The 22,120-nt window shown below is 51.3% G+C and overlaps 1 long non-coding RNA gene across 1 annotated transcript; it reads right to left on the bottom strand.

The window, feature by feature from the left end:
• Window positions 1–1,007: 1,007 nt before the first annotated feature.
• On the bottom strand, window positions 1,008–18,196 carry LOC101692242. Its single transcript, XR_199545.3, has 3 exons — window positions 18,100–18,196; window positions 1,304–1,393; window positions 1,008–1,210 (listed from the first exon to the last, which is right to left on the bottom strand). It is a non-coding gene; the product is annotated as an uncharacterized LOC101692242 (long non-coding RNA).
• Window positions 18,197–22,120: the final 3,924 nt, after the last annotated feature.

The following is a 22,120-nucleotide window of genomic DNA, read 5'->3' as shown; positions in this document are numbered from 1 at the left end:
CCTCCACTCCGTCAGCCCGTGTCCCCTCAGAACGAGGCCCTGCCCCTCCATAATCAGGCACAGTATCAAGTTCAGGAAGCTGAACTTACTATTACTATTTGGGTGGTTACTATTTTGTAACCACCCAAACACGTTCTCTGATCCTACATGGGGGTGGGGGGGCAGTTCCCCCTCAAGAGGAAGGACCCAACCAGGGGTCATTCATTGCATTTCAGAGTCCTGCAAAATAGCTTCCCAAGAGAACATTTTTATTTTTTAATTTTTACTTTTTTTTTTGTTTTGTTTTCCTGACATTTTCCAGATTCTAGCCATGGGGCATCTCAGCTTGGAAAGAGAAGCCCTTCCTTCCTAGCCGGAGCTTGGCCCACCATCCCCGGTCCAAGCCCCAGCCCCTCCCCTGCCCTGCTCTTCCCCTCCGTCCGCACCTGCCCTGGATGCTAAGGGGGGACCTGGGGAAGGCTTCCCTTGTATGGTGCCTCTCAGAGTCTTGCTGTCTTTGTCCACAGCAGGCAGGAGAGGGAAGACCTCCTAAGAAGGGTGTTGACCTCTCCAAGGCACTCACACGTCGGCACATAAGTAGGGTTATTGGGTTTGGTGGGGCGGATATGCATCTCCGCTGAGCAGAGCCAGAGCTGGGAGGTGGTGCTTCTCAGTCCCTGGGAGCGGCTCCCAGTGTCCCCAGCCCTGGAGGGCGGCCCCCCCAGCACGCCCAAGGGGACTGGGACGGAGCCCGCACCCTCCACTGGGGCTGCAGACTGCCTTTCTCTACCAACCACGCCTTTGATCGCCCACATCTGTCCAGCCACAGCCTCTCCTCTCAGAAACGGCCCAGACGATGCTCGGATACCCAGAAGACACACACAGTCCCAGACGCCATCAGAGAGCCTTTGCGGTTCCGACAAATCCGTTCACGCATGACTCTCTGTCCACGTCACGTGAACCCGCAAATAAACGTCCTTTTATGAAAACCCTATTAGTTTAATCAACTGCCATTGGGTTTGCTGTGACACATGCTGAGCATTTCTACCGGAGACCCGTTCCGACAGGTCTGGCTGCCTGGAGCCTGAGTTTCAAGACGCGGGAAGCATGTTCTCTGATCTGTTGCAGTCACGTTCCAGCCCCGGAGACACCCGCTGGAGGTCAAATCCTGCCATGGTCCCTGAGGGACCTGGAACAAGTCCTGAAGCCCTCTGAACCTCTATTTCTTCATCTGCAAAACCAACGTAACACCGTGAGAATCGGGTGGGCTAGGCCGGTAGAACCCGGCCAGCGGCACCCTCACCGCCCACCGCCCCACGCTCACCTGCCGGTCCTTCCGGGGGCGCCTCCTCCTCCCCGCCCAGCTCTCTCGCGGAGGCCGAGCACGGTGAGCAAGATGTAATCATTTTAGTTTCTGCGCCAATCCAAAATGTTAAAGTCAGTAAAAAAAAAAAAAAAAAAAAAAAAAAAGTGAGTGTCTCATATATACAGCTCAGTGTCCTGAAAACATAGATCCCACGACACAAAAAAATGAACCCAATTTAAAAAGATGGGCAAAGCATTTGCGAGGGTAATTCACGAAGAACCCCCAACGGCTAATAAATAACCACTGGTAACTGGAGAAATGCAAATTAGATCCACTAAGAGATGAATTTATTTTTAGCTAGCATTTTCAAATAATGGCATCAGGTCCTGGCGTTGGTGAGAATGTGGGAAAATGGGCCTTAACCCACAAGGCTGGTGGGGTTTTAAGTCGATATGTTTGCAGGGCCAGATTGCAGCATCTACTAAGGCTTTCTAAGCATTTAGTATCTGCGAATTTATCTTTGGGAAATGATAGGTGTGCTTAGGAGTTTCAAAGAGTGTTCACTGCCTGCTTTTCTTCTTCTTTTTCTTTTTCTTTCTTTCTTTTTTTTTTTTTTAAAGATTTTATTTATTTGACAGACAGAGGTCACAAGTAGGCAGAGAGGCAGGCAGAGAGAGAAGGAAGCAGGCTCCCCGCGGAGCAGAGAGCCCGATGCGGGGCTTGATCCCGGGACCCGGAGATCATGACCTGAGCTGGAAGCACTGAGCACCCAGGCACCCCTGCTTGCTGCTTTTAACAGGGAACAGGTGCATTCAGCCTTGAGGCCCAACAAGAGGGGATCCCTTTGACAAATTATGGCCTGTCTCCATTATGAAAGACCTCATACCTTCACAGAGTGGTAGAAAGAGAGTTTACTGATAGAAAAAGTGTCCCCAGTTTATTGCTGAGTGAAACACAAGTTTAAATTTTAAAAACCATATCTACGGGAGAATCCATTTTGGTAAAAATGTACATTTATGCAAAGGAAAAACATTGAGAATAGTACACCCTCTAAACTTTTTTCTTATAATTTGTGAATATATTTATTTTAATTATTGAGAGTGTGAATGCGCGGTGGGGAGAGGCAGAAGAAGAGGGAGAGAGGGCATCTCAAGCAGACTGCCTATTAAGCGTAGAGCCAGACGCGGGGCTCGATCTCAGAACCCTGAGATCATGACCTGAGCTGTTATCGAGAATCAGACGCTCAGCCATCCAGGTGCCCCTACGCCCTTCTAAAGTTTAACAGTGGTTATCTTTGGATGGTTAAAGTACGGATAATTTTTATTTTCTTTTGCTATTTTGTATTTTAAAATTTCTCTTATTTTTCAATAATCATTTATTTTTTTAAAAAGCGGGCATAAGTTCTGATTACCTGTGGGGAGTCGGACGGGATAGGCATGGGGGAAATACTTCTTTTTAAGAATACTTCTTCAAAAACTGGTGGTAAAGGTGGCTTCTCCAGTATCTTTGGAATCACCTAGTCTCCTGCAAAATCAGAGAAGGATCCGGCTGTGCAAGTAGGGCGTGTGAATTCTATGAGGGGGCTTTGACAGATTCCTAATTAGGATCCTGATGTGTGAAGCTGGGCATTCCCTATGGATGCCCCTGAGAGTTTCAGCCTCTGTCCCATCCTGAATCCAACAAAAAACAAAGTCCTATCTACTTGGCAGAGCGCTCGCTGCACAGTAAGTTGAACGTAGCCACTGAAAATATTCATGCAAATATCTTCATTAGTAAAATCACGCAATTAACCTGAAATATGTGCTAAATGAAGCAGCCAAATTGTTGCAGCTTTTCCCACCTCTTAATTATAATTTTGGTAATCAATTTTTTTCCTGATTACCAAAAAGGAAAAAAAAAAAAAAACCCTTCAGTATGTGCATCGTGTGAGGAGGAGTCGGAACGTGAGATAAAACCCCGAATCATTTTAGCGAAGAAGGCCATTAACCTTTCCTGTGTTTTTGTTCATCGCAGGCATTTCCTGCTAATGCTCATTGCGGAAGATGATTGGATTTTAACAAGAGCTTTTTGGATCAAGCGTCGGCCCTTCCTGAACTGTACGTTTTGCAAGTGCCGCTGTCATTAAAGGTTACCAGCACTTCCATTATCATCTTCCCAGCGTTTATTTCTTAAATGGCTTTCGACTGCCGTGTAAAAATGTTCCCTAAGTGAAAACTGACATCCCGGCTCACAGCCCGAGGCGTTCAGAAGGCCGCAAATGTCCAGCGGCAGGGTTGGGAAGCAGGGGGTCCTGCTGGGCTCATCTCCCATGTTCTCTGGTCTCCTGTTCCAATTTACTGAGGTGTTAGGGGATTCCAAGTGGGAAGGCCACACAGTCTAGCATTTCACAAGGTGACCCTGGAGGAGCTTAGCCTGGGGTACAGGGCTCAGTTTCTAAGCCCGTAAAATGGGGAAGCGAGTGGGGTTTGAGAGATGACTTGAGTCTCCAGCCCATATAAAGGAGAAAACCTATTTGCCCACACTTAGGCTGACACCTTTTAACCTTCCTCTTTTAACGTGTTCTTAAACAGTCCACCTCCTAAGACTAAACAGGAATTTACTGTCCTCAGATAGCACAGGTGGGTACTTGACCTTTCTAATAGGGTGCTGGTTTGGACCATTTGACATTAGAGTTTCTCCCGAGATGCAGAAATGCCTAGTGCTTAGTCATGAAGATAGAAGTAGGAAGAACACATATATGATACATACATATGAAGAAGAGCTAAGAAGGCAGGGGCTGGGAGAGCAGGTTGTGCACCGCACAAGGACATCCTCTAAGGGGAGCCTGCTATTCACGGCAGAGGTAACTGCAGATTTGTGTATTTATCCTGAAAGTTTTCTAGATAAAAAAACCACTCCGTTGTAATGCTTTTCTGCCAAATGAAAATAAAATATCCCGAGAAGGGGCATCCCTTTTCAAGGGGCAGAAAGACATCATATAGGCTGCCACATGGGGAAAGCCCTCCCTCATGATGCTGGAGTTTGGAGGGGAAACAAGAAATGTGGGGGCAGAGGGGAAGGCGGGATGTGTGGGTCCTTTAGAGGTGTTAACCTGAAAAATAAAACTGCCAGTTATGTTACCAGCAACAGATGGGTTTAGTGGAATCAAAGAATTGCAATCTGGGACCGAAAAGCTGTGGCAAAACCGTGGGCAACTCTGGGTGGATACAGAGGCAAGCTTTTTGAGGAGAAAAGGATGTTGGGAGGGTGGTTATGAGCTGAAAGTCCACTGGAGGAAACAGGGGGTTCCAGGTGTGGTGGCTTCTTGCTGGCGAAGCTGCTGCCCAGGGAGGAAGAAAGCTCTCTTCCAGGAGTAGCAGCCACCTGGAAGGTTAAGCCCCTCTCTTCCGGCTGCGTCTGCAACGGACGACGAGTGAGGCAGGGCAAGAGTGCTGCCCCTGCCCACCTCCTGACTCCATTTGTGGGAGGTTTCCTGTGGCTAGTTTTCACAGAGGAGCCCCTGACTACGGTGTTATGGGGAATCTGGACTTCTGCCCTGCTTCCTGTTTAGGGTCTGCAAGGGGACTGCATCTCGGGGGGTCCTGAACTTACCAGGGGAAGCTGGTGATACAGCGAGACATGAAGAAGGGGCCTGGAGTACAGGGCAGGGTCCCGGCAGGAAACAGCCCCCTCCTGCTGGGGACAAGACCGAGATGGGGCCAGGGTCCAGGGAAGCCAGCAGAGACACGGAGCCAGGGCAAGGGGGTGGGAGGTCCACGGACAGGCCGCCCCACAGAGGCGGGTCTGGGGGAGAGGACCCAGGAGGGAGGGAACCAGAGAATGAGAACAATACCCAGCGTCTCCATCCTTCTTCCCTTGGCGTCGGTATTTGTGTCCATGTGTCGCGTGTGTAGGGTGTGTGTGTGTCCTGGGTGTGTGCACGAGGGTGCGGGGGAAGAACAGGAAGGGGGAGGGAGACTGTTAAATCAAACCCTTCTCCAATATTCCATCCCAGAAACTCACTTAAATGATTATGGTACCCTCTTATAATGGAATATTCTAGGACCACGAAAAAAAATCCTATTTCTGAAAAATAGGAGAGATCAATACCACTTGTAATGATAAATGCAGAAGTTTTTGATAAAATTCTACCAATCGGCATTAAACAACTCATTAGAGAAAAGTTGCCAGACCAAATATAGGCTTTGTTCTTAATGTAATTTATCACTAAATAAGAGAAAACATTTGAAAACATGAGTAATTGAAGCAGAAAGTTTTAAAAAATGATTCAATGCCTCCTTTTCATAGACTGGAAGCATAGTGTTCAAAGGGGATTTCCCCTCACCACGACGACACTGCATTTGAAGCTCAAGTTCAACAGATTATTTATGGACTGGCACCGGCCAGGGCACCGGCCGGCCTCACCCGGTCCACAGCGATGTGCTAAGCCCGACTCTGTTTGGCCCCGGACACCTCTTTGGTCCCATCTCCTCCCACCTTTCACTTAGCATCAGCCTCACTGACCTCCCTGCTTCCCAGGAGCATACTGGCTCTGCTTCTGCCACAGGACCCTTGCACGCATAGTTCCCTCCATCTAGAACACGTGCCCTTGCCCCGGATATCCCTATGGCTGGCTCCCCCATTTCTCTGAGATCTCAGCTCAAATGTCACGATCTCTTCAGGGACTTTCTTGAGAACCGTATGTAAAGATCACACAAGGTCCGTCCCAACACCTTATCAACGCTCTCCATCTCCCCTCTAGCATACAGCACCACCTGCACGCCGGGCACACACTTGTCTGTCTCCGATGCCAGAACGCAAGGGCCATGAGGACAGGGGGTTTGTTCGCTGTTTCCCCAGGACCCAGAACAATGCCAAGCACAGTAATTGCTCAGAGAGTACTTACTGCACGAGTGAATGAGCAGGCCAAAGAGCTGCCCTGTGGAAGGGAGGGAACATCTGCGAATTGCCCACTGAGCCACCCAGGCGCCCCTGCACTTCAAACCTTTTTGCTTAGGAATCCTGCTTGCTTGCACTGCAAACATATTTTCGGTGAAGGCGAGATAGACACCTGGTCTGCAGCTCTGAAGGGACGCTGACCCCTGGGTCTACAGGGAGCAAGGAGCTCTGAGGCCCCGCCCAGTGCAGGGAGCCCCGCCCCGTGCAGGGAGCCCCGCCCCTCGTCAGCCTGACCCGCAGGAGGGCAGCTCCCTGCATTTCTCTGTTTCCAAGTGAGGCTGAGCTGCTTCTCTAGGATTTAGGGGTAGCTGCTGTTCCCTTTTCGGGGCCTGTTGCCAGTCCTGTCTCTTATCTAGTCACGGTCAGTCTTTTTCTTACTGATTCGGAGGAGCTGTTCTCACATTGAGGAAATCAGGCCTTTGGACCTGCCAAGTCTTGGGCGTGTCCCATCTGTCCATCTCCCTTGTGGCTTCTGAGTTTGGCGTCGCACTCAGAAAAGTGTTCTTTACTCCAAGGTTGTACCAAATCCTCCCGCATCTTCTTCTGCTCCTTTTGCTTACTTTTTGATAGTGTATGTTGTCCCTGGGGTTAGGGGTGGGCTCGTCCCTTTGTAGCCCTGGCAACAGGACGGGAAATTACCCGCGGGTCTTATCATGACCCACGGGGAACATCTGGCGCTGGGGAGACAGAGGAGAGAGCTGGAGAGAGCTAGAAGGGCTCTTCACTGGTCTCCCTGCTGCTCGGCCACAGGGCGTGTGTGGGATGGCCTCCCACAGCCACTGGGGAGCCCCCGGGAGGGGGAGCAAGTGGACGGCTCCATTCTCCGACACAGGGCTGGAGGCCCTCCGTGCCTCTCTGGATGTTTCTGGATGTTACATTTTATATAGAACCATACTGGGAATGTGACACCTTGTGACAGCCTCCAGCACTCAGTGTTCTGGAATTTCTCAGTGTGAGTTAACCAGACAGGACCCCTGAGGGCAGGAGAGCCACTAAGGTCCCTTTCTTGGAGACCCCTGAACCTCGACCTTTAGCAAGCTCTCTGCTGCCCTTCACTCACCCCTTCTTAATCTTTCAGACCAACCTGCCTGTGGGACAGGAGATGCTTCTGCTGTTCTGCGTGTCTCTGCCCCTCCCTAGCGCTCCCCGGGACTCCCCCTTGACCTCACAGAATCCCTCTCACCAGCCTACCCACGCTCGGCTGACAGCCTCCCCAGACACTAGCTCTGCCATGGGTTTCTAAAGCCAGACGGTTTGCAGTAAAGATCTAACTTGAAGGAAAGTAGGAAATATATATTTCGTTATTTGGTATAAAAAAGCAATGAAAAAAAAAGCAATGATTTCATAGTTTTCATAAAAGGATACATGCTTATGCTTTAAAAAAAAAAAAAAAGTGAACAATGTTTAAAAGTGCAAAGAATAATGCCAAAGAAAAAAGCGCCTTCATACCCTCCTCCCCAAATCAGGACCATGGTTAGCACCTGGTCTCCAAGATATGAATGAAAGAAAACCAGTGATGTGCTTTGCTGAAAACGGGGTCTGTTACTATATATAATATTTTCGATGAGAAAGGATTTGATTTTACTTGGATTCAACAATAAAACAGTCGGATGTTAAAGTAAACAGATGCCAACGGTTGGATATGCACACACGTGCACATACGCACACACAATTGGGAGAAACAAGTTCCCCATCCCTTCAAAGTTAAGAAAACAGATTATCAGAGTCATAGAAGCTGAGGCCACTGACTTTCTCTTGGGCTCCATGTTTTAATTCCCACCGGTATTGACTGACTCTTTGGCATGAAAAATGAGAAAATTGGCCCATTTATTTTCTCTTTCCACTTCCCCCCCTGCCTGCCCCAATAACTCATTTTAAAAAGGAAAACTATGTTTTCTGGTAGTTGATGAACAAATGCCATAGAAATATCTAACACTTAACTATGGGCTGAATTAAAAATATTGAGAATCTGGGGAGTAAAGCCAATTAGATGATTACAATTGTGACACCTGAATTAATTAATCTGTTTTGTCTTCCCAACTCTGTCTTGAAGCTGGAATCCGACACAAAGACGTGAGCACAGTTCAATGGCTTTGAAGATTTTTTGCCTTCCGGTTTTGCCTCAGGAGCGAGAAGAACTTAATACAAGTGGAAAATTAAGATTTCTGTTGTACACGATAAAGATAAACTCAGGCACTCCATGGAGGCCAAATTACGGTCCGTGTTCCCAACACAGCCCTTTTTATCTGTGGTTGATGGAAGAAGAAATATCAGCGCTACTCATAACTAGGATAACCAGTTTGAGCATCATTTCCTGAAATGTAGCAGATCGTTTGGTTTTTAAGGCAGTCCGGGTACGCGCACCTGAAATTTGGGTGTTCCTCTGTACTCCACAGAGAAGACAAAGGAAGTCGGTCTGATGCGATTGGGGGATAACGTCTGATCACATCTCCCTTTCGAAGCACAGTCTCTGCAATCAACAGTTACAGAGATGGTGGCTGTTGTCCCTCAGTCCTCCTACTCTGAGGAATGGATCCGGCCAAGAGACTAAAAGGGCTGCCTCCCTCACATGTCTCTCTATCCCTCCATTCATTTGCCCACTGGTTGTGTCTTTTGTTCACGGACTCACTTATACATTCAGCAAATATTTATTGGGCATTCACCAGTGTCAGCCCCGTGTGAAGCGTGACAGAAACAACGGCAGACGTATCCGTTAGTGTTTGCTGAGTAACAAAAGACACCGGCCAATATGTAGTATTAATACTTAGCTTGGAACAACAATGATGTTTTATGACTTATGATCCTGCGGATGGGCTGGGAATTCTCCTGCTGGTCTTACCAGGACATGTGGCTCGAGGGTCAGCGGAGCCAGAAGTCCCAATATGGCTCCGCTCACAGCTACGGTGGTTGGTGTTGGGTGTTGGTGGTGCCCCAGCTCTCCCCCGGCCTGGGGTTTGGTTAGATCAACATCCTTAGAAGGCGGCATTCCAGAAGAAGGAACGTGGAAAGGGCAAGGGCTCTCAGGCTGGGCCTCAGAGATGGTAGAATAGCCCTTCTGTAGCATTTATGGGTTAGAGCAAGTCATGGGGCCAGTCCGGATTCCAGGGGAGGGGACCTAGGAGCCATCTCTAGACAGAAGGAGAGGCAAAACCCCATCGCCCAGGGACCTGTACCGGGATGAGAGGAATCTGAGGTCATGGTTTGCAATCCACCATAATAAGCAAGATGGAGGCGACCCCGCGCTCATGGAGCTTGGCGTCTGTAGCAACAGCTCGGATATGCCGAGTTCTTAAAGTAGAATGTGCCAGACACCACTCTCCATGACTGACGGTGTCAGGATACACGATCCTCACGACAGCCTTATGGCGTCCTAGTACGAGCCCCACCTTTCTCACAAGCAGAAACACAGAGATGTTGCATGACTCCTGGGGTCTGGAAGGGGTCAGTATTAAACAAATGAGACACAGAAGTCGAGGTGGTCCATATGGAGCCCTACGGAGGTTAGTGTCTGCAGGTTAGGAGTCCTTCCTGGTTCAACAGTTGGCGACACGGTGGGGGTGTCGTCTCAGTTATGCGGAGGACAAGGGAGCGCGGCACATGGCGCCATCCGGGCACCTATCACGGAGTGACGTGTCCCATCCTGGGGGTTCACATGGCTTCTCTGGAGAAGGGACATTTAGGTTCCTGTATAAAGGATAAAAGCCCCAATCACGCAAGGAGAGGGGGTGGGGAGGAAGGTTTCCACGGGCACAGCCACCGAGAGGCAGGATGTCGTCCGGGGCTGACCACCGCAGACTCTGCAGGGAGATCTGGAGCAGGTGAAGAAATCACCACGCTGGGCAGCGGGGGTGGGGGGGGGCTGACAGGGGACACTGAGGAACAGCCACCCTGCCTTAGGAAAATCACTCACAGATTTTGAAAATAAGCTGGGGTTTGGAATTCTCTGTGAACGGAATTCGAAAGGCAGAGGCCAGAGAGAATATTATTAGCCTCGTGGAGTAGTCCAACGACTCACGCGCTGAGTGCCCATGGGCTCTGCGGTCCCAGAGCCTTTCCGAGCACCTGCCTAAACACACACCCACACAGAACGCCGCCTTGGGGCTGAGTTGGGTCTAACATGAGTCCAGCTCGACTCATTTCTCACATTTTCCTCCTCACAACACGTCTCGATAATCACCATCTGTACTGACTGGCCCAGGTCTTTTTGAATGCAGGTACATGACCGTTTACTGAATTCTGTAGGGTTTTAGGTGGTTTCTAGTTTTCTCCTATTACAATCAACGCTACCAGGCACCGCTCTGTTATTCTTTTTGCAACTGGGTAAGTATTCTCTACTGTGACCGCTGTTGCATTCTGGACATTTTATTTATTAAAAAATGATTTTATTTATTCATTTATTTGAGAGAGATCGAGCGAGCTAGCAGGGAAATGAGCAGAAGGAGAGGGACAAGCAGACTCCACCTTGAGCACGGAACCTGATATGGAGCTCCGTCCCATGACCCCGAGATCATGACCTGAGCTGAAACCATGAGCTGGATGCCTGGGCCAACTGAGCCACCCAGGTGTCCCCTTGCACGTTTCCCAGGGACTGCCGCCACACCTCCCCATAAGTCTGTAGCAATTCATATCTCACGAACCTTTTATGAGAGTACCCACTCCTGTGCCCATACAAGATATCATCCCTCATTTATAGTTAACAACCTGAAAGGCAAAAAAAAAAAAAAAAACCACCCCCCCCCCCCCCCAAAAAAAAAACCAAACCAACAAGAGCAACAACAACAACAAAACCAACAAAGGGTTTGATCCCGACTGCTCGTCCATCAGCTGGTCTGAACGTGCGTGGTCCTAATCTCCAGGCAGTCTTATCAACGGTAAAGTGGCCCTGTTTATGAGACACTGTGTCACATTACAGGAGTCATTTGCTTGGGGAAACTGCCCAGATTTCTTTGAAAGTTTGTGGATAAATTGAGGGTTAAATTGCCTCCAAATGAAGTTTAAGGTTAATAGCAAAGCCTATGGCTCCGAAGGATATCAAAGAACAGCCCAGAGTGATTTCAAAGTACTTATAAGGCTGGAGCATATATGAACAGAGAACCCGTGGTCTGTCTAGGGCTTCTTCATTATAGGGTTCCTTCTGGGGCTAATAACACAAACTGGCAGAGCACCTTTCCTTCCGAGCAGACGAAGTGCGCTGATGAGCCATTCCTCGTACTTGTCAAGACAGGACGGTGCTGTCCCCACAGATAAACGCAGGCTTCATTGTTTCTGAAGTTGTTTGTGGAAAGAAGGAGTCAGCAGGAAAAGCAGATGGGAAACCCCACGAGATCTGAACGAGGCTTTTGAACGGAGCTGCTTCAGTAAGAGCCGCTAGCTTTTCCTTTATACCTAGGCATTTATATTTTAAATTCAATCAAGCTGAAATCTTAAGCGGCATCATTTTATTAAACAAGGAACTGATTGAATGCAAGTTTGTCTTTTTTCTTTAAAAATGACTCCAGACTGGACTGACCTGATTCTAAGTGCTCAGCCCTGGAACACTGGGTGAAGCCATCGGTGGGCACAGAAAATAACCCTGAGAAATGGGGTCATTATTCTCAGGGAATTTCGTATTATGTTATTAACGGAGAATGCAGACCCCCCTCTGAAGGCAGAATAGTGTCTCCGGGGGTGGTTTTGGGGTGTGATCAGTAGGACGGTGAATTTAAGAAAACAACCAGATAATATTTAATCCACACAAAGAAGCTACCTCTTGCTCCAGGCTCTCCCATCCACCAAAAGTCCTATGGAACGGACTTCTCTAACACACATCTGGTCCCCCCAGTTCTCTAGAAGTCGACTGCTGGTGTAGGCAACGTCGTCTCTGGTCTGGACCACTGGGGGCGCCTCCAAGGGGTCTTCCGGCATCCATGCCAGCTCTGGCGCTGGGTGCGCTGGGTATCAATCTGGCCACAGTATCTTTCCTTGCGAAGTCCTCCTGGCTAAGAATCTCCAAGAACTCAATAACCCCAGTAACCTGATCTCCAAACCAGGGGTAGATTTTTGTTAATCTAAGCCAATTAGGGTGGCCCCATCTTCTCTGTAGTGAGTGGGTTGGACTAAGTACATCATCCTGTTCTGGTCAGTGAGCTAAGAAGAATTCTGCCAGGACCTTTTGGGAAGAGTTTCTTCATTCCTAAAAGAGAATTACTGGAGGTGTTGCTATTATTTCCTTGAGCTATTCTTCTACCTGGATGAGATGCTTGGAAGGTGGGGCCCAGCTTGCCACCAGACCAAGGGCGAGGCCAGCATGCTGCGGGCGGATGGGGCCAGAGCCCATCAAATTGGGAAACTGGTCCGGCGCCCTGCCCGAGTTGGCTCTATCTTTGTGCTCTGTGAAAAGGGAGGCAGGACTCTTCCTTCTCCTTGAAGCCAGCTGGAGCCGGGATTTCTATTACTTGTAGGAGGGCACCCGGTGTCCATGTGTCCCCATGTGGGGACAGGTCATCAAAACCACAAATCCTAACACGTTACTTCTCAGTTTAAAACTTCTCACGGCAATAACGAAGCACCAGGAAGAGACATTAAGAAAATAATCCCATTTACAATTGCACCCCAAATAGCAAAATACCAAGGAATGAGCTAGATAGAACAAATGATCTCCACATTTGTATGGAAGCATGAAAGACCCCAAATGGCCAAAGAAACCTTGAAACAAGATGAACAAAACTGGAGGTATCACAATACCAGATTTCAAGATAGACTACCAACCTACAGCCATCAAGACAGTGTGGTACGGACACAAAAAGAGACACATGCATCAGTGGACCAGAAGAGAGAGCCCAGAAACAGACCCATGATTAGATGGCTGATGTATCTTTCATGAAGAAGCAGAGAATATGCAAAGGGAAAAGGCAGTCTCTTCAACAAACAGTGTGGGGAAAACCGGACAGCGACACGCAGAAGAATGAAACCGGACCACTCTCTTATACCAGACACAAAAATAAACCCCAAATGGATTAAAGACCGAAATGTGAGGCCTGAACCCATAAAAATCCTAGAAGAGAGCACGAGCAGTAATTTCTCTGACATCTGCGGTAAAAACTTGTTTCTAGACAGGTCCCCCCGAGGCAAGGGGAACAAAAGAAAAATGAACTATTGGCAATTTATCACAATAGAATGTCTCTGTCCGGTGAAGGAAACAATCAGCAGAACTAAAAGACAACCTACTAAATGGGAGAAGGCATGTGCCAGTGACCTATCAGTTAAAGGCTCAGTATCCAAAACCTATAAAGAACTTATACAACTCAACATAAAAAAACAAAGCAAAACGAAGAATCCAATTAAAAAATGGGCAGAAGCGGTGCCTGGGTGGCTCTGCCTTCGGCTCAGGTCATGATCCCAGGGTCCTGGGATCGAGCCTCGCATCAGGCTCTCTGCTCAGCGGGGAGCCTGCTTCCCCCCCTCTCCCTGCCTGCCTTTCTGCCTTCTCGTGATGTATCAAATAAATAAATAAAATCTTTAAAAAAAAAATGGGCAGAAGTCATGAATAGACCAAATGGCCAATGGACACATGAAAAGATGCTCCACTTCAGTCATCGTCAGGGAAATGCAAATCAAAGCCACAACGGGATGCCGCCTCACACCTGTCGGGAAGGTTAAGATCGACTCCCCAGGACACGACAAGTGTTGGTGAGGACGGGAAGAGACGGGGTCTCTCATGCACCGTTGAGGGGAATGCAAACTGGTGCAGCCGCTGTGGAAAAAAGCAGGGAAGGTCCTTCAAGACTGAAAACAGAGCTACCATGCGATCCAGAATTCCACTACTGGGTATACATCCGAAGAATACTAAAACGCTAACTTGAAAGGACACACGGATCCCGATGGTTTACAAAGGTCCAAGTGTGGAAGCAGCTCACGTGTCCGTCCATGGATGAACGGATAAAGAGGGCGGGTGTTTGTACACAAAGGAATATTACTCAGCCGTCAGAAAGGACGAACGCTTGCCATGTGCCACGACGTGGACGGAGCCGGAGGGGACACCGCCACGTCAAAGAAGTCGACATAGACCAACACGCGTGATCTCACTCGGACGTGGAACTTAAACAAAATCAATGAGCAAAGGGGGAAAAAAGAGAGACAAACCAAGAAGCAGACTCTTAACTACAGCGAACAAACAGATGGTTTCCAGAGGGAAGGGGGCTCGGGGGCTGTCTGATGCTTATTCTCATGGTTAAGAGTTTGGTGGTGAGGGACACTCCTAGAGTTTCACAACTGAAGCTTCCTCCTCTATCCTATCACGAGTGTGCGCTAGCAGCAGGACGTCTGTGTTGATGTCGACCTTGACCGTTTGCCTGAAGTGTGTCTGTCAGCTTTTTCCACTGAAAAGTTACCCCCCACCACGCTGTACTCTTCGGGAGGATGTTAGTCTGTGCCACCCATGCCTGAGGAGTGGGGAGTTCTGCACCCCTGGAGCACAGTTTTAAAGAAAACCTGACAGAGCCACTGGGGAGTCCCGGAGTCAAGGGTCACCTGTCAGAGGAGTCCCACGTTCTCCAGGACTGGGAAGGGCTCACGATGTCTGCCGTGCTCTGTCACTGGCTGGGAAGAGCCCACGGCAAGCTCGGCCTCCGTGCAGAGGCAACAGTGGATTTCAGGAGCTGGGGCTGTGGGACGGTCACCCACCCTGCAGTCAGAGACAGCTCCTCAATGACACTGAGGCCACAGGGAGAAGCCACGAGCACGTGGCTCCTTCGACAGCCCAGCTGAGGTCCTAGCCGACCACCTAGTGATGCGTCCGGCCTCTGGGCTTTCACTGCGGAGGCCCCGGGCCATCAAGACACATCCCTCTCATCGTGCTCTGTCCAAATTCCCCTCCCACAGAATCTGGGGGCGTTGCATAAGTGGTCCTGATCAGCCATGAGGTTTTGCGGTGACATGTCGCGCAGGTAACAGGGACGCGGCCTGCCCTCGTTGCAGGGAGGCTCGTCCGTCCCTTTGTAACGAACTCCCTGCTTTTGCTTACATGGTTGTGGCAGCTTCTGGGACAGACCCCACCTGGCCCATGGGTTAAGCAGGGACTGGAGGCTCTCGGGAGAGAGGCTCTGGAAAGAACACGCTGCCTCTGACAGCATCCAAAACTAGAGAACCACGGGGAGCTTTCCCAAGCCTGAGCTCAGCCCTCCAGGATCCAGGCCATGGGCATTGCCCCATGGGTAAAGGCAATTTGTAATTCATCCTCAACCCTGAAAATGCATTCATTTGAAAGGACTGGACCACTGCAGTAGAAAGCAGGGGACAAGCCGCTCAGTGCCCAGCGGAGGGGTATGACCCACAGGCAACACGAGAGGTGGCTTCCTACCTGGGCAGGAACGCTCAGCACCTTCGGAGCCACACAAATTGAAAGGGTGAGGCAAGTCCTTTGACACAAAGAAGCTTCTGGTAAGGACTCAGAGCTATTTTCTGCTTGTCTCAAGAACCTGAAGCACGATTTTACGCCAACAAGATCTGCTCATCTCTAATGCATGCTGGACTGTTTGTTCACCACCTTTCAGAGAATTAGAATTTCTGTTTAAACAGAAGATTTTCTTCTCCTCATCTATGTACGGCTGGCATCGCGGAAGTCCTCTCATAGCGCATATCAGAGAGTGAGAAGTCGAGGGGGAGGGGAGGCGCAGGACGGCTACCGAGGGTCCCCCCGCTGGGAAGGGGCAGTTACTGGGTTCTTAGTTGTCCACTTCATGCCAGCACGTGCCCAGGGGAGGAAGGAGATGGGGCACGAGGGAGGAGACGGGGAGGAGGAAGCAAGGAGGGGCGGCTCTGCGGACTTACTGGGCACCACCCCTGCTCTCGCCTTACGCCATTTGGATTTCCTTCCGGCATCTACCCTGTCCTGAAGCAGTCACCCCCCTCAGGAGAAGATGCTCCGACCTCTGGCTCTAGGGTGCATCTGTAACACCCAGGGGCATCAAAGTTGACTGTGGAAGTAAATTCTGGAGCCAGATGGCTTGGGCTAGAATCCCAGCGTTTCCATGTACAAGCTGTGCAACCTTGTCCGAGTAACTCAGCCTCTCTGGGCCAGGTTCCTCATCCGTACCTGTGGCTAGGAATTACACCCATTTTATAGGGCTGTGCGAGGACTGAGTATTTTAAAGTGCCTACGAGGCTGGCTGGCACAGAGCATTTTGTTAAACGAATAAAAGCCATTTCATTCTCTTTCCTGGCATTTCATGGAGGGATGAGGAATGAATATGTGACTGTCTCTGGGCAAAGATACAGGAGAGGGAACTGGCCCCGCTCCCCAGATTTCCCCAGATTTCTTGTAATGTGAAAAACACACAGCCCCTCTCTAGAGCACAGAGGGGATCGCTGCTCCTCACCCCCAGAAACCTTCCTGACTTACTTCACCCCAAGTGGCTTGGCTAAGAGTTGGCTGGGGGTTCTCAGCGGGGATCCTGCATACTTGGGAACTCACGTGACACCAGAAAACAAACCTGCCACTTCCTTCCACGCGCAGTGACATTCTCTAAATGCTAACTGTAACCATTAACAAAGGTGGCATAATGATATATTTTGTAGATATTTATATAAACACAGGCTGGGCTTTGCAATTTCACGTCCCTTTTCTGGGGTCAATACCATTTTCTTCCAGGTCTCCAACAGGCTTCTATGTTCTGACGGGCTTGTAGGCCCTATGCCCCGCACCACTGATGCCTCCTGAATAAGTTATGGCTCAGTGTTCAGCACCAACAGACTTCCTCACCGTAGCAACGCCGCGGCCGAGCTCCCCCGCGAGCCTTCGTCCTCCCCCGCGGCCTGCTCCCCCCGCAGAAACAGAGTCCGCCTTCCCAGCCTGGAATCCGCAGGCGACACAGCGCTCTGCTGGGCCTGTCCTGGCTGCACGGCCACCCTCGGACCAGGACTGTTGGGGGCCGGGGAGAGGGAGAGGGCTCTTTCATGTGACCCATGCAGGTCAGGAGAGGACTTTGCCAGAGTCACGGGGACAGGAACAGCGGAGGTGATTTCTTGCCAGTGATGAGTCAGGCTCTCGCGCAACAATTCTAACTTACTGACTGCTCGACTTCAGTGAAACAGATGCGCACACCTGCCCCCACCGCACGCCTGCTCCCAGGCACACACCTGCTCCCACGCGCACACCCCACCCCCGCAGGCGCACACCCGCCTGCACGTGCTCGCCCGCACGCGCACACCCGCCCGCACACACCCGCCTGCACGTGCTCACCCGCCCGCACACACCCGCCTGCACGTGCTCACTCGCCCCATGTGCACACCCGCCCGCACGCGCACACCCGCCCGCACGTGCTCACCCGCCCCATGTGCACACCCGCCCGCACGCGCACACCCGCTCCCACGCGCACACCCGCCTGCACGTGTTCACCCGCCCCATGTGCACACCCGCCCGCACGCGCACACCCGCCCGCACGTGCTCACCCGCTCCCACGCGTACACCCGCCCGCACGCGCACACCCGCTCCCACGCGTACACCCGCCCGCACGCGCACACCCGCTCCCACGCGCACACCCGCCCGCACGTGCTCACCCCGCCCCATGTGCACGTGCACCGCACCCCCCCATGCAGCGCACACCCGCCTGCACGCGCACACCCGCTCCCACGCGCACACCCGCCTGCACGTGCTCACCCGCCCCATGTGCACACCCGCCCGCACGCGCACACCCGCCCGCACGCGCACACCCGCTCCCACGCGCACACCCGCCCGCACGCGCACACCCCTCCCACGCTCACACCGCCCCCGCATGCGCACACCCGCGCCCGCACGCGCACGCGCACACCCGCCCGCACGCGCACACCCGCTCCCACGCGTACACCCGCCCGCACGCGCACACCCGCTCCCACGCGCACACCCGCCCGCACGCGCACACCTGCCGGCAGCATCCAGCGTGTGGGTCAACAGCTCAGCTCAGATGCCCAGAGGCCTCCTGCGTCCTCCCGCCCAGCAGAGCGGGTTCTGGCTTTTCCACGCACCACGTTCGCCCCTTCCCATTGGCCAGAGCAGGTCACATGACCCAGTTCCCAGGGAGCGCTTGGGAAGGAAGGACACACCCTCCGCCAGTCCAGGGTTGGCCGTGGGGGCGAGGACCAGCCAGGCACACGGTGTGTGGCTGTCCGCGGTGTCTGTGACCTTGGCCTGCCTTTCCAGCGTGGCGCTGCCTCCGCTTGGCCAGAATGTGGCAGAGCAGGTGGAACTGGCTGCAGGCGCCTTTAAAGTGCGAATTTCTTGGTCATTTCAGGGACCTGGTACTAACGCCTTGTTAGCTTCCCCCTCCCTGCTGATCACGGCGCTCAGTTACCATGGGAAAGCAGCAGAAAAGTGTGTGTGTGTGTGTGGGGGGGGGGAACGGGTCATCCTGCAAGTTGGAGAATGAAGAACAAAGAAAAATGGATTCTAAAAGTAATGCCTGAACATGCGCATTACGCAATTCCAACGGTGAAGACGCGTGCCGATCAAAGATATGAACACGCCCGTCCCCTTCTCTCCCTGATTCCCGGTGGGCGGACACTGTGAGCCCCTCCGGCCTCTGCCTTCTTGCTGTCCCCCAGGGCGCTTTCCTCCAGAATCCGGCATCCAAGCCGCGTGGAAGCATCCATCCTGCGGGTTGTTAGAATTCCTTGCCTTCCCCCAAGCTGTCAGGTGCCTCCCTGGAGCTTTTGGAATTATAGAGATGGAAGTTTCCAAAAATGTGCCAGGATCTCTTACACTAAGGGGCAAGCTGGCCTGCTCTGTCTCGGGGAAAGTACACCATGCTCTGGGCTCCGCCTTCCACCGAAGGCGAGGCTCCCCTTCCTTCTTGTTGATGTCAACAGGCTGGGAGCCCACGTGGGTTTCCCACCCCACAGCAGTCCCGTGCAGAGCTCCCTCTGTCCTATGTTCGTGCCCCCAGCAGGGGACGCTGGTTGGGGAGGGGCAGTCGTGGGTGAGGATGGCCCAGGGACCAGAGGCCTTTGCTCCAGCCCCCAGATCTTCAGTAGGAAGGTCCCCATCCCCCTCTCTTCTCCTCTTAACTGAGTACTGAGTATTTGAGACCTCTCTGCCTCAATGGGGTAGGAGCATTAAAACACTCACCACATGGATTGTTCTGGATGCTTCTACCATCAGCCCTGTTGCGGAGAACCCTAGCAGGGTCCTCGCAGTGGCCTGAGCTACAAAGCTGGGGGCACAGCTGATTGGAGAAGAGGAGAGAAACTTATCCCTTGGCCTGGAGGGGCAGACGTACCTGGATAGAAATCTTGGCTGACCGCACACTGTGTGTCCTTTAAGTGCTGGGACCTCAAGTGCCACAGACTGAGGGCCTTGCAACGAACAGACAGATACCCTGTCATGTTCTGGAAGCAGAGGTCTGAAATCAGGCTGTCAGCAGGTCCAGGCTCTCTCTGGAGCCTCCAAGGCAGAATCCTTCCTTGCTTCTTCCGGCTTCTTGGCCATCTCTGGCGTCCCGTGGCTTGTGGCAGAACCCCTTGGATCTCTGCCTCCACTGTCCCAAGGTAGTCTCCAGGGTGCTCTCGGTTTGTTCTTTTCCCTCCCATTATGACCCCAAGCATTGGAGATGGGCCCGGTCTGAGCCGATCTGAGCTCACCTTGATGTGGTCACATCCACAAAGGCTGTTTCCTAATATGGCCACACTCCCAGGTGCTGGGGGCGGGGGAGGCGGTTAGGACTTCAACATACGGTTTTGGGGCACACTGTTCTACCCACTCTAGTGGCCTGCCGGTATCCCCTCAAATGGGGCAGTAACAGACAGCCGTCCTTCCCCTGGGCGGGCAGGCAGGAGGTGACACAGCAGGGTAGGGTCGACAAAGCCGTCAGCTTCTGGAGCGAGCAGAGGGGCGCCTGCGATCACCTCCGGCTGCAGAAAAGAGAGGGTGGAAAGATCTGAGTACAGGAGGGTTGCGCTGGATTAACCAGCTGTGTGCTTTGGGGTGGGCCGCTTACCCTTTCTGTGCTCCACCCCCCACCTTTAGAACAGTGATGGGGGACCCCAGGACCCGTAGAATCCTTTGTGCCTTTGGCGCTCTGGAAGCCTATAACGTCTTCTCCCCACCCCAACTTTCAACAATTGCCTTGTCTGGTTCGTCTATTTATTGTATCATTTTTTATTTATTAGTGTTTTTGAGGCAGACAAGAAGTAGAAACTGGGCTTTGTCTCTGAGGGGGCAGGCTCATGTTTTTTGTATGGCTTCAGGAAAACTTGACATGGAACACAGTTACTGAGAACAAAAAAAAAACGTTTTCCTTTATCGTATTTGTAACTGACATTTGCTCAGATTTGGCAACAAGATAAAAGTGGGAGGTGGGTTGACTTTGGGTCAGATGATCTGGGTTGAATGCCAGTTCTGCCTCTTTCTGTGTGAGGTTGGGCAAGTGCATCCATTCATTCATTCATTCAATAAATACATATTTGGGGGGTGTGTCAGCCAAGCTGCACCCAGGATTTTGGAGAGTCAATGGTGAGCAACGTGGTGGGTTCTGGCTCTCTTGATGCTTTCAGACTACAGAAAGACATTAATTGGATAACCACATGGATATACATATATACCACAAGAGAAGCTCTGAAAGGTATGAAAGCAATACACAAGGACACTGGCAAGGTCTGCAAGATTCAGAAAGGACCTTCTGATGACGTGAAGTTGAGCTGAGATGCACGTATGTGTAGGTGTCCGCTAAGGACAGAGTGGAGGGGAAGAATAGCATTTCCAGCAAAACAGCACATGCGCAAAGGCCCTGGGGTGGAGGGATCCAGCTTGTCCTAGAAACAGCTCTGGGAGTGTTATTTACTCGTCTGTTTAGAAACAGAAGAGTACAGCAAAATGCCTATCTCTCTGAGTCATAGGGGACATCAAATGAAATACTGTACAGAAAAGTGCCTGTCGAGGGCTTCCTCTTTCCAGGGGAAAGCCAGCAGGGCTCTCCAGGGTTCCTCAGTCTGGGGACAGAAGCCTGGGGGATTTGGGTTCTAGATCTCTGACTAGAAAGATCAGATTTGGGTTCTGACTCTCTGCTGCCTCTGTTTCAGGTAGGTCAACATGTCTAATAATGTGTTTTTTATTCTCTTCTCACCATGAGGGGCAATGGTCAGTATACTACTTGGGTCTTTTAGTTTTGAGAATTGGGGAATAATAAGACACACCCCCCCCCCAAGCTCTGCATATCCATGGTCTTACTGTGGTCTGCACATCACCTCCCAGCAAAAGATGTTGCTATCCTGTTTCCAGAAAGGGGGCAAGTAAAGCTGAGGCCGTTGAATGACTTTCCCAAGTTCCTGGGCAGGGAAACTAGGTCAGCCTCCTGGAGGTGTGACCTGTGCACAGGGTTTGCATTCAAACCCCCAATCCCCTTTTGGTTTCATGCTTTGTCATCACCATCTTGAAATTCTTTTTTTTTTTTTTTTTAAAGATTTTATTTATTTGACAGACAGAGATCACAAGTAGGCAGAGAGGCAGGCAGAGAGAGAGAAGGAAGCAGGCTCCCCACTGAGCAGAGAGCCTGATGCGGGGCTCGATCTCAGGACCCTGGGATCATGACCTGAGCTGAAGGCAGAGGCTTTGACCCACTGAGCCACCCAGGCACCCCTTAATCGCTTTTGAACAAAGGAGCTCGCATTTCATTTTGCTCAGGGACCCCCACCAATGATGCGGCCAGTCAGGCTGTTAGAATAGGAGCTTCAAACCAGAGCTGCTCACTCCAAACCCAGAGCCTTCGTGCCTCCCCGGGCTGATTCTAAAGCACACAGCTGGCATTTCCCAGTTTGGCCCCCAACACGGCTCTCCGTTCCCTATGGGGTGAAGCAGCTTATTTCCTAATGCAGGGATTCTTGGCTTAAACTAAGTGTAGCTGCCCTCCAACACTCTGTTAGTTTCGGGCGGACGCACAGTGATTCAATGGT

This window comes from Mustela putorius, unplaced genomic scaffold (assembly GCF_011764305.1).
Source record: "Mustela putorius furo isolate JIRA1106 unplaced genomic scaffold, ASM1176430v1.1 tig00000174_pilon_pilon_pilon, whole genome shotgun sequence".
Classification (NCBI taxonomy): Eukaryota; Metazoa; Chordata; class Mammalia; order Carnivora; family Mustelidae; genus Mustela; species Mustela putorius.
The sequence above is the reverse complement of the archived record's forward strand: the minus strand, read 5'-3'. Positions and strand labels throughout refer to the sequence as shown.